Source organism: Piliocolobus tephrosceles, chromosome 5 (genome assembly GCF_002776525.5).
Source record: "Piliocolobus tephrosceles isolate RC106 chromosome 5, ASM277652v3, whole genome shotgun sequence".
In the NCBI taxonomy this organism is placed as follows: Eukaryota; Metazoa; Chordata; class Mammalia; order Primates; family Cercopithecidae; genus Piliocolobus; species Piliocolobus tephrosceles.
The window spans coordinates 142,101,792-142,114,637 of NC_045438.1; the positions used below are offsets into that span (position 1 = coordinate 142,101,792).

Genomic DNA, 12,846 nt, shown 5'->3' on the forward strand with positions numbered 1-12,846 from the left:
CATGCCTGGCCTGCACATTTATTATTGACCTGCCTACTCTGCATCTCCACGGGGATCTCTAGTAAGTTCCTCAACCTGAACGTGCCCAAAAGTGACCTTGAATTCCATGCTGGTTCCTCCTCTGGCCTCCAAAATGCACTTCTCCCTCAGTTTCCTCATCTCCCTAAGTGCCAACTCCATCTATACCGTTTCTTAGGACCATAACCTTGTGGTCACCCTTGATGCCCTCCTTTTTCACATCCCACATTTAAGTTTATCAACAAAGCCTTTTTACCCTGTCTTGAAAATAAATCCAGCATCATATAATTTCATGGCTCCTCCCTGGTACAAGTCACCAGCATCTCCCCTCTGAATCACTGCAATAGCTCCCAGCTGGGTCTTCAGGCTTCCACCTACCACCCCTAAACACAGCCCATCTCCGTCTAGCATCTGAAGTAAGTCCAGTCCTTTTTCTACCAAACTTTCCAGTGGCCCCCCTTTCAGAGGTAAACTGTAGGTCAGCATGATGACATTCAGGGCCATATATGATCTGGCCCTCAACCACAGAGATTGAAAGAATCACTCCAGATTCATTGAATAATATGTCTATTTGTAAATGCAGTAATATGATTTTGGACTATTTTTTTTCAGTCCCGTTGGATTATTGAATTGTCTCAAACCTAAAGTGCTACCTTTCAAGCCAGAATTTTAGATGCCTGATTGTATTAGTCAGGGTTATCCAGAGAGACAAAACCAATATGATACAGATATAGACATATATGTATGAGTGAGCGTTTATTAGGGAAATTTTCTCATGTGATTATGGAGGCCGAGAAATCCCATGACAGCTTGTCTGTAGGCTGGAGACCTTGGGATGCTGGTAGCATGGTTCAGTTTAAGTCCGAAAGCCTCAGAACTAGGGACGCCGATTGTGTAAATCTCAGTCCGAACCAAAAGACCTGAGAACCCAGGGCATCCTGGTACAACTCCCGAAGCTGAAAGGCTGGAAAGGCAGGAGTTCTGATGTCCAAGGGCAGAAGAAGAAAAATGTCTCAGGGGAGAGAAGAATTTGTCTTTCCTCTGCCTTTTGTTCTGTTGGGCCTCCAGCCAATAGGAGGGGAGAATTTCCTACTGACTCACATGCCAATCTCTTCTGGAAACACATTCACAGACACACCCAGAAATAATGTTGTATCAGTTGTCTAGGTATTCTTAATCCAGTCAAGTTGACATCTAAAATTAACCAGCACATGGATTAACTTCCAGGATCCACTATTCTAGTTTCCAAATATGGTCTGGGGATTCCTAGGGTGATCTCTGATATACTGTTAAGGAGCCCCCAATGTTAATACTATTTTCATTATAATATTAATAATATAACATTTTTTGTTTTTGATTTCATTCTCTCGGTAGGGTACAATAAGGTTTTTGGGGGCCTATATAACCTGTGATATACCAATAGATTCAATACAAAAGCAGGTATGAGAATACAAACGTCTTCTATGAAGCCAGACATTAGATTTGGAAAAAGTTAACCAATGTCACACTTCTTGTTCTTTTGTTTAGACACAATAGTTGATTTTTTTCACAAATCATTTTATTTATATTAAACTGTAATTGGTACATTCATGGTATTTTAACATGAATTAGTAAGCTACATTTTAACATTTTCTGTTTCAATCATAAATGCCGTAAATATTAACAAATACCAACCCAAATAAACAAAAGCTCCTCAAGGCCCTCAGTAGTTATTAAGTGTCTTAAGACATAATTAGACCGGGAAGTTTGAAGCCACTGGTGCCCTCATTGAACCTGAATGCTAACATAGACCTGGTCCAGTACTACTCTGCTCCACCAGGACCTCAAACCTCAACCACACTCAAGGACTAACTACTGACTCCTTGTTTATTGCAGGGACACAGGAGCCAAATCACATCCACATGAGTCCATGTTCTTCATTCATCTTTGTCCCAGGTCCAGGCCTGTGGGTGTGTGCTCTGGAAATCCTGGGGTTTGGTGGAAATGAGCCATCATATCCCAGGACCCCTTAGCTGTTATGGTGGGACTTAACCACCGTCACAACCTTGCTCCCTCCCAGCTCTCTGGTTCTACCTCTTCTATCTCTGACCTGCATATCTGGTTCCCTCTTCCCTCTGGTGGTCCTGTGGATTCTTCTCTCCTCTCACATCCTGGTGACCCCTGCTGGCCTCATTCCAAATCCACAGCATCTGGTGCCAAGTGGCATATTGGGCTCAATGTCGTCATCCTGATGTTAAACAGCAAGTTCACTGCCAATCAGCTTCTCACACTTTCTTCCTGGCTGGGAGCTGTGTAACACCTAGTTCCCTATGCCTGGATGTCAGATATAAAAGAAGTTCCTCTTCAAATGTTTGGCTTGTTCAGTGCCCTTGTTCTTTGTTTCTTACTTATAAGGCCAAACTAACCTCCTTATCCTTTATGTCTCCCTATCTCAGTTTCAGTAAACAACTTTTCCACTGGTCCTTACCTGCAGAGCCCACATCTGCTACTCACTGTGTAAATTACCCCTCCCGTTGCATAGCTCTTCCCACAGAAACTGACCTTCCAACCAGTGTAACCACACCCCTGCCCCTTTCAAGTTAGCTAATCAGGTTCAGCTTAGATTGTGTGGTCCAACTCTGGTGAGTGGTGACTGAACACAGAAGCTGGGACAAGCAGCATTAGGAATAAAAATTCTTTCCCTCTTTGTTTGGTGTATTCTTGTGGTGATCAGACTTGTGAGCAGCACCCTTCTGCAGAAGTAAATTGCCTAGCTGAGAAAGCTTTTTGCCAGAGTGCTGACTCTTCTTTGGGGCACTGAGCATTTATTTCTAACGCTGGATCCCATCCCATAATTACAAGCAAAGGAATTACTAAAGCTACAGCCTAGTGAGGAGTGAACAGGGGCTGAGGTCTGGACTGGGTGTGAAAGAGGCAGCTGGAAGATGTTCTCTTGTGTGACCAGAGGGGAGGAGGGCATGTCTTCCACCAGGGGCATTATGCAGTGGCTGCTGAGATGGCCAGGGCTTGCCTCAATGGCTGTGAGACCAGGGAACTGATTCTGTGGGCCATGGTGGGTCACCGATCTGTGAACTGTCAGGCCTCTTCAGGCTTCATGATCGCACTGGCTCCTGTGAATGCGGGGCAGATAAAGATGCAGCTGTCACAGACTGTAACTTGAAGAATGGCTTCAGGGGCCTGGAAAAGGCTGAACTGGGAAATGTGCAGATGTGCGATCTGTCCCTCATGTTGTAGAAGGAGACGTCTCCATCTTCATACTCCAGGAAGACACCCAACTGGCAAAGGGGCTTATTCAGAGAGAGAGAGAATCCACTTAGCAGAGGTCAGGGCCCAGTATTTGCTTTCATACAGCTCCAAGGTCCAGAAGCCATTCTGAGGAAGTAGCAGGACATCCTATTTCCTCTCAACGCTGTCTCTACAGACCCCCACAGTCCACTCAATTACATTTTCCACCTCCACCTCCCAGTAATGTTTCCCTGAGGCAAAGCTCTCCCGGCCCAGGACACAAAGCTGACTGTTGAAATCTCTCTGGGTTATACAGCACGCTCTCCCTGGAGGGAGCCAATGTCACACTTCCTTGGTCGTCTGATAAGAGATGGAGATGAGCAGTGTCTGTGTGCAGGACCACACTGGCTGCAGAGGAATTCTCAGGTTTAGGCCTTGGGTCTCAGGAACCCTCGGGATTGTGTGGTTCCTGGTCCCCAGAGAAGTCTCAGAAAACTACAGGGGAATTCCCGTGAAGGGGCCATTTCCACGAAGGCCCCCTGATCCCAGGCAGCTCATACCCTGGGAGTTACTGAAGCTGCAGGGTTTTTTGTTTTCTTTGAGACGTAGTTTCACTCTTATTGCCCAGGCTGGAGTACAATGGGTCGATCTTGGTTTACCCCAACCTCCGCCTCCTGGGTTCAAGCAATTCTCCTGCCTCAGCTTCCCCAGTGGCTGGAATTACAGGCATGCGCGGAAACCAATTTTGCATTTTTAGTAGAAATAGGATTTCTCCATGTTGGTCAGGCTGGTCCTGAACTCCTGACCTCAGGTGATCTGCCCGCCTCGGCCTCCCAAGTGCTGGGATTACAGGCGTGGGCCATGGCCCCCGACCTCTGAAGCTGCACTTCTATCTCTCCAGACACAGAAGCAGCACCCTCAGGTTGAGAAGAATAGAGGTTCTTTGAAATCCAGAGAGTTTAGGAAACGAGCCCAAATTAATGATTCACACTTTCTCTCAGCATTCTAAGATCTATTCCCTTTTCTATTCAAGACCTAGGATCTCTGGGACTTTTTTTAGTTAGAACCTTTTAATTATCTGGTTCAAACTAGCACAGAGGCTTTATGTTCTGCTCCTTCTCTCCCCAGTTGATCAACTAAGGTGAGTCTTTCCCTTCACACTGTCCTGGAGGGTAAAGGGTCTCTTCATTGGTTCTATGTGTTCCTTTTACCAGATGACAACTGATTTAAATGACTGACAAGGGCACCCTTCAAGGATAAAGAAGGAGAATAAATGTCCCCCCCAAAAAAACCTGTTGCCTGAGGGGTCTGTAGGCAAAAGTGGAGAGGAACTATTTCCATCTAGTTTTGCTTCAACAACATGGGTCTGATGTCTGCAGGTATGACTTCTGTATACCTATTGGATCAACGAACTCCAAATGGAAAAAAAGATTCTGTCTGGGGAAAAGGGATTTGACCAGGAAAGGAAAGAAACTGTGCTAAACGAACTGGGGAAAGAACATATGGGTAGATAGAGGAAATGTAGGTGCCTACCTAGGTCCATTTCCTGTCGGTCAGTGCGAGAAATGCTCCAGGTTCTGGGCATTCTGCAAGCTTCTCCCATCTGCATTTATTCTCATTCAGTTTACCTTTCTATTGTGTTAAAATGATTTCCTCTATTATCCATGGTGAAATATCTGGTTGTGACATTTTGCTGTTTTGTCCCAAGTTGACAGTGGCAATTTTGAAATTCATCTAAAGAGGAAAGGTCCATGTGTCATGGTATCTGGTAAAACTTGGATTCTGTGGTGCTTATGGGCTGAGGGGCTGTATCATAAGATGGAAAGTGCTCATTGGGAGTGGGCAATTGGGTTCTGTGCTCTCCCATTCACCCAGATGCCTCCCCTGGCAGGCTATACACAAAGTATCAGTGCTCTCTTAGAAGCAGAAAGGCATTTCTGGCCACCTATTTGTATACCATTCTGTGAGGCGTATTGGGAACCTTTGTAGCCTCTTCCCCACATGGGCCTTCAACTATACACAGTCTACACTATCCCTAGTACATAAATTGCTAAGACAGCATTGTCTTCTTTCAAACTGATCCAGAATCAAAGAGCAAAAACCAGTGAAGCATAACTCTTGGGGAGGCTACTATATATGGGAAACCTCTGGTAATCATGCATTAAATTATTCCAAAAGAGAAAGGATCCTGGGATGTAAACCATAGGGTTGATTGAGAGCTGCTGGGATTCCTGACAGAAGAGCCATGATGCATCACTGCTGGGACACTGTTGATGAACTGACCCCAGTTCCCTGCTGTCCCCACTTCGCCCTGGGTCCCTTGCTCATCTTGTCTAATGAGTCCCGTTAGCTAGCTGGTGGGGAGAAAGCTGAGATCTGAGGGAACATCAGGGGCACTCACCAGCATGTAAGAATGTTCTTCTCCATCTTCAAGGGACAGACAGAGGTGAATGTCATGAGATATTGCTAACTGAGCAGAACTCAAATTGTATATGGAGTAGTTCAGGAAAAGCTAAACTTACGCAATTCTTCTTGAAGTTGCTCTGAAAAACAAACAGAAACAAAATCATGTCTTCAATAGAAGAACTAAAAGAAGTTGGGTATATAGTAAACAATGCAGGAACCCTCCTTTCTATGAACAACAACATCTCCCTTCCCTCACGCCTAGGCCACTGTCAGAAACCAGAAACGATATGTGATCAGGTGGCTGGTAGTACCGGTACATTGTTACACTTGCTTTTGCTCAACCATTTAGTACTTTATGTAGCCAGGTAAATGAATGCAATGCCAGCAGAATGAAAGAACAAAAGCTCTGAGATATTCATTCCAAAGACATGAGAATTCCAAGTCCTTGCTGCTGCTGCTGCCATGCATTTCCTCTCTCTTCCATACACTGGTACCTGGGAGAGCTGTGTCTTTTCTATAATGGTGAACTGTCCTCCTACTCTTACCTTTTTTTTTTTTTTTTTTTTTTTTAATTAGAGACAGGGTCTCACTTTATTGACCAGGTTGGTCTCGAACTCCTGGGCTCAAGCGATCTGCCTGCCTCAGCCTCCCACAGTACTGGGATTGAAGGCATGAGCCACCATACTAGGCCTCTTTTACCTTGTATTTGAAGTTCTTTCTTTTTCCACACGTTCTTTCTCCAGTTCCTTTAGTGCAGTTTCTTTCCTTTCCTCTTCAAACTCCTTTTGCCCTGACAGAATCTTTTTTCCCTTTTGCAGTTTGTTGATCCAATAGATGCATACAGCAATGAATACCATCAGAATAACCATGATAACAGGCAGGATCACCACACAGGGAGACCCGCTGGGCAAAACGGATTCTCAAAAGGCAGCCAGAAATGTCCACTTAGTTTGAAACAGAACATCCAGGTGAAAGCGCCCCTAGCAGCACATCTCTAGAGCTCCTCAGCCACCTGCTCTGTTAGTTTCTCCCTCAGAAAACTTGGATGGACAAAGTGATGCTGGCTCAGCCCTAGCTGGCACCTCAGTGGCTCCCAGGGCCAAGGCCCAGAGGTAGCAAAGCAGAAACATCTGGAGTCACTGTGGGAACGACCATGGTGCATAAAGCTAACCAGCCATGCTGAATCAGCACAGCCACCATCCTGCCTCAAGCCACCACCACTCACACCTTGAATACTCCAGTGCCCTCCTTCTTGTTCTGCCCTTACCATCAGTAGTCCATTCTCCGCAGACCAACCCAAGTGAGATCATGTTAATTTTTAGCTCAAAACCTTCCAATACTTTTCATGTCACTCGCTGTGAAAACCAAAGGCTGTTTGTGACTTGCAATGCCATGTAGAATGTGTTTTCATTGCCTCTGTGAAGTCATCTCCTCTCACTTCCTGCACTCACTCCATTTCAGCCACAGCAGCATTGCCTTCTGGGGTTCTGGAAACTGCCAGACATGTTCCTTCCCTAGGTCCTTTGCATATTCTTTGCCTGTTGCTGGGTTGCTCCATCCTCAAGCATCTGATAGTTCCTTGCCATCAGATGGGATGACTCCATTTCTGTCTTTACAATGAAGTCTTCCCTGACCATTCTGTTAATAATTGCAATGTCTCATACCCCTACCTCTCTTTATTCCCTCCTTGCTTAATGTTTCCTATAGATGTTCATCACCATCTGATAGAATATATGGTTAATTATTTAATCACTTTTTGAAGGAAGAGATCTTGATATATTTTGCTCAGTGGTTTATCCCTGGTTTCTAGGACACTGTCTTGAACATACAATATGCTTCTTGAGCATTTGTTGAATGAATTATTAGTGTGTATCAGTAAGGATTTTCCCCAGCTCTGTCCCTTGGAAAATCCCCTGTGCAAGAAGGGGTTCCTACACATTGTGACGGGCCTCGGGTACCACCCTCCAGATATGCACTCCAGCCAGATGCCCCCACCCTCATTGCCCCTCATTTCAGTGGGGGGGATCAGAGCCCAGTGCAGGGGAGAGAGATCAGGGCTCAGCTAAAAAGCAGTGATGTCTCAGTGCCTATTGCATCTCTTCTGTAAAGAGAGGAAGTAAAGGAAAAAAAGAAGGAGGTAGGAAGCAAGAAATAGAAAGGAGGAAAAAAAAGGACGAGGATAAGGAAGAAAGAACGTTGATGTTAGAGAACACCAGGAGACCAACGGGCCACATAAACTGTGAGCTCTCTACGAGGAAATGATCCCATTGCACCCTCTTCTTTATGGTCCACCTACAGGCCCCATCACAGCACCAAACATCTATCTGTCTGCTATAAATGCTTGTTCAATTTATCCTGCCAGACTTATTTTCTCACTTCAAGGTGGGTGTTTCAACTCCAACTTCAAACAGGAAGGTTTTGGATTTCACTTTCTCCCTCTGGGACTTCTTAGTAGACCTCAGCTTCCAGAAACTCTAGAATGATAACGAGAAGGACAGAAATCTGCCAGGCGGGCAGAATGCTAAGAAATCTTTTGACCTAAAGACACTGACCCTTCTGTCTAGTTTAGGGCTTCACATAACCATGGCTCTCTAACACCCATAGGAAGTGACTGTTTTTAGGAGACTTGACATGGTAGCCTGCAAAGCCAACTCTAATCCTAATTCACACTGTTTACCTCCCAGAGGCTCATCTGTTAGGCAATGTCTCTTTTGTTTTTCTTTTTTATTTTATTTATATATTTTTTTAGAGACAGGGTTTTAGCTCTGTTGTCCAGGCTAGAGTACAGTGATTTTAGCCTGGTGAAACTCCTGTTGGACTTCTGACCTATGAAACTGTGAGATAAGTTTGTCTTGCTTTAAGTCTAGGAATTTGTGGTAATTCAGCTGGCTGCAATAGAAAATGGATACAATAAGGATGTTGGGCAAAAGTTGCAATGAGGTAAACTAAATCTGTGGTGAGTACAATGGGTATGTAGACTACTCTGCTGTACTGCGTAGACTTATTAGAGTCCAGAAAAAGCCAAATTGAAGAGTAAGCATTACTAACAAATTTATTGAACAACCAGGACTTGACAAGCACATGCCAAGAAGAGGGGATACAATGGTGAGCAACAATAGTGATGATAATGAGGAGTAGTTTTCCCAAGCAGGCAGCAGTTGAAAGGAAAATGGGTTTAACATCCACTAATGAACAGGGGTGGATAGACCCCTTTCCAGCAGACTGAATCCATAGAGGGATTAAAAATATCCCTGTAATTCTTCAAGCTTCCTTCATCCAAATTTCTTGTATCACAGAGTATTTGTTCTACCTGGAAACCTTGACTATAGGAAGGCTGGCTCTGGCTCCACGATCACTTATCACATTTGTAGGGGGGACATATCTGTCTCATGCCCCTACCTCTCTTTTCCCTCCTTGCTTAATGTTTCCTACGGATATTCATCACCATCTGATAGAATTTATGGTTAATTATTTAACCACTTTTTGAGGGAAGAGATCTTGATATAGTTTGCTCAATGATTTACCCTTGGTTTCTAGAACAGTGTCTTGAACATACAATATGATTCTTGAGCATTTGTTGAATGAATTATGGGTGTGTATCAGTAAGGATTTTCCCCAGCTCTGTCCCTTGGAAAATCCCCTAGGCAGGAAGGAGTCCCTCCTGCCAGGGGGGCAGAATCCTAAGAAACCTTTTGACCTAAAGATATTGACCCTTCTGTCTAGTTTAGGTCTTCCATAACCACCACTCTCTACCACTCATAGGAGGTGATGGTTTTTAGGAGACTTGACATGCTAGCCTTCAAAGTCAACTCAAATCCTAATTCACACTGTTTACCTCCCAGCGGCTGTTACCTACCAGGGCTTCATTATACATTGAGTGTGGCCTTTAGTCTCTTTCCGAGTTACATGTCATGTGGCCTTTAGTCTCTTTCCCAGTTACATGTCACGTGGGTACTGTGAGGTTATTCTCTCAACCAAGACACTCTGCAGAGCTAATCCAAGGAGTGCTGGGTCTATTGCTGTGACAATCAGCTGCGAAGAAGTCAAAAGGAGTGCCAACTCCACAACCACCTACAATGATCCTTACCCTGGAGCTGTTCTGGGAAAAGAACCTCAGGGCTACAGGTGGGTTTTTCCCATGGAGGAAGAATCAGGGTGGAAAAGAACAAGCAAATGGCCAGAGACTGAAGCTGCCCATCTTCCAACTGCACAAATTACCGTAGGAGTTATGTAAGTTACTTAATGTTGCCCTGCTTCAGCTTCCATACTTGTAAAATGAGACTACCCAACAGGATGTTGTGAGGATTAAAGGAGTGGCATCCACCAAAGCTCATAAGACAGCACTCAGAACATTTTAAATTCTCCATTAATGTTAGTTATTGCTGTTTAGATCTCAGCTCTGTTGTTTACTAGTCATGCCAAATTTGGAAAGTTAATTCATTTTGCTGTACCCCAGTTTCCTTATCTGTATAAAGGGGACAATAAAGTGGTATGAAACTCTAAGATTTGGCATACAGAATAAAATAGAATGAATATCAGCACAGTGTTTCAGTGTGTGCCTGTAGTTTTATGGTTGTGATTGGTTGCTGTGGAGGGGGAGACCCTCAGATTCAGGCTGGGCAGAGAGAAGCAGAGACATTATTTCAGCCTGAGGCTCCCCACTTTCATTAGCTAAGCTTGGGCCACTGGTGTCACCAGGGAATGATCGGGCACTAGGTCAGGAATGAAAGAACTCTCTACTTCTTTTGGCACTGGGCAAAGGTCAGGGCAGTGGGTTCCTAGGTCAAAATTCTGAAAACGGTCTACAGAGGCCCAGGAAAGGAGATGTCCAGGAAATTGTGAATATGCGACCCATCCATAGCATTGCAGAATGACATATCTCCAGTCTCATAGACCAGGAAGATTCCTGATTTCCTAGGGGCTCAGGAAGTGTCAGGTTGGTTCTGAGTTTAGTGAGAATCTGATACTTATTCCCATCAGTCAGTCCCATAGTCCAGAATCCGTTCTCAGGTGTCATTTTGACCCAATCTTTTCTCTGCACAATCTTACTACACACCCCTATATGCCACTCTTTCCTGTCCCCTACCTCCACCTCCCAGTAATGTCTCCCTGACATGAAGCTCTCACAGCCGAGAACACAACAATGCCAATCAAATCTCTCAGGGTTGTCTGGCAGATCCTGGGGCTCCTTGGCACGCTGCACACTCCTCTGGTCCTCAGAAACAAGGAGGATGGGGTTTGCTGTTTTGGGATCCAGAATCACATCTGCTGTAGAGAGTCTGAGTAAGTGTCCATGGGGTCAAGCATTTTTCCTGGATTTCAAAGCCTCAGCATGCAAGGCCTGGGCTGTGCTGAGGAGACCCAAGTCCAGAGCCTGACGTCCCTAACCTGCCCTGAATGTGACTCTCTCATTGATGTCAGGAGAGAAAGCCCCAGGTATCTTGTGTCCAGAGGGGAAGAGGAGGGTGAAATGAGAGTTGCCTCAGCATCTGCCTAACCCAACACCCTGATGTTGCCTCAGGAAGCAGCAAGGATCCTCTTTTTACGTTTTTCTTGTTTCCCTCCCCACATTGACTCTGCCCACTAATGCTTTATGATCAGTGATTAATTTTCAACCTTCATTCGACCACTCATGAGCTAAATGAGTTTCCCTTTTCTGCAGTCTAGTTTTCCATACATCCAATTTATTTAACAAGGTGGAGCCTCATCTGAATCATTTCCTCTCCTGAAAAATCAGATTAAAACATGAATCTCTAGTGTTGTATAAGGCAATGATGTTATGTACTCAGCCCACAGCAGGGCATGAAGGAAGCTTCTGATCTTCTAATAGCTGCAAGGCTGTCTCTGTGCTGGGATCTATGTTGGGCCTTATATGCCCCAGATTCACTCGCTACCCTTCAGCTTTCTTCACCTTCTTCTGGGCCCCAGCAATCTGTCCTTTAAGAACAGTGGCACTGGCCTCCCTTGTCCTCTGGTTTGCTGTTGGGTTTGGCCAGTGGGAAGCCCTGACAGAAGATTGGAAGAAGAAAGAAAGGAGAGACACACCGTTTAATTTCCTGCTTCCTCCCTGCCAGCAGCAGCTGGTGCTGCTCTAACAAGGCCTGTGGACTCTCAAGAAACCCTCTCTTTGAGCTACTTTTCTCTGGGTTCCAGTAACTGCCTCCCCTCCCTATCCCTCTCAGGCTAGGGGTGGAGACAGCTCCCCACTGTTGGGAATCATGGGGGCACTGCACTTTTCCTTGTTGCTTTCTCTTAACCCTCCTTTCTGGAAACCTTGTTCAACCACCCAGTTTGAACATGCCATCTATTTCTTGCTAGGTTCCTGCCAAGCAAGTTCATTATTCCCTCCGTCTTCGCCTCAGCCCCCGTGAAACACAGATTGTAATCATCATCTAAAAGTGTGGAGGCCAAAGCTTGGAAGCATTAAATCCTTTGAGGAGACACAGGCAGTAGGTGGCATGGGAAGCCTACGAAGGACAAAGTTCTTTGGGCAGGCATCGCCTCCTCTGTTTGGCATTTCCATCCTCACTCTCCATGCAGTATCACTCAGTGTGTGTCTCCTTCCCCTCAGCTCCACCCTTTATGTGTCTTCCTACCCACAAAGGATGTCAAGGGAACTTTTCTTCCCCAAATCACAATAGTTGGAGAAGAAAAAAGGAAAAAGGAATATAGTTTCTCAGGTTGTTGGTCCAGGGAACATACAGTGATTTACTCACCAGACTTGAAGAGGGCCATTTTCCATTCTGAAAGGAAGGAGACACAGATAAGAAAAAGGTCAGTATTCTTGTACTTTTCCCACTCCATTCTCCTCTCACTATGTGTTTTCTCTCTTTTTCTTCAGAGTATCTTCCAGGGTCCAGCTCCCCTCCTCTACAGCTCTGGTGGATCAGGGGTGGCACCTTCTCAAAAATGTCAGGCTAGGCTCCCTGTGTCATGGTATGTGCAGGATGCACGGCCAGGCTTTGCAAGGGAGTGTGCTGGATCAGGAGTTTCCCAGAGGCTCCAGAAAAGCAGAGGTGAACCCCCACCACACAGAAATTGAGTCTTTGGATTAGATCTAATTAATCCAGCAGAGAACATCCCCGGGTCACAGAAGAGAAAAGGTTGAAATATTCAGGGCACATGACCCAGCAAACTTACAGAGCATCAGGCTGACTTATCAGTATCAGACGAAGACTCCTTTCCACCTACAATGAA

General features: G+C 45.2%; 1 protein-coding gene across 35 annotated transcripts in view; it reads right to left on the reverse strand.

The window, feature by feature from the left end:
* Positions 1-749: 749 nt before the first annotated feature.
* The window catches only part of LOC111541056 (butyrophilin subfamily 3 member A2), a 21,786-nt gene continuing 9,689 nt past the window's right edge, over positions 750-12,846 (reverse strand). For 9 of the 35 annotated variants that reach the window (XR_002731184.2, XR_002731185.2, XR_002731164.2 and 6 more), the window contains 3 exons: positions 12,366-12,392; positions 4,777-5,786; positions 750-3,957 (listed from right to left, as the gene is read on the reverse strand). The gene's annotated coding sequence lies outside the window, so the exon portion shown is untranslated. Of the gene's footprint in view, positions 3,958-4,776; positions 5,787-8,678; positions 10,918-11,202; positions 11,655-12,365; positions 12,393-12,846 lie in introns of those variants that run through there. The other 26 variants (XR_003306592.1, XR_002731179.2, XM_023209692.2 and 23 more) reach the window with 15 other exon arrangements.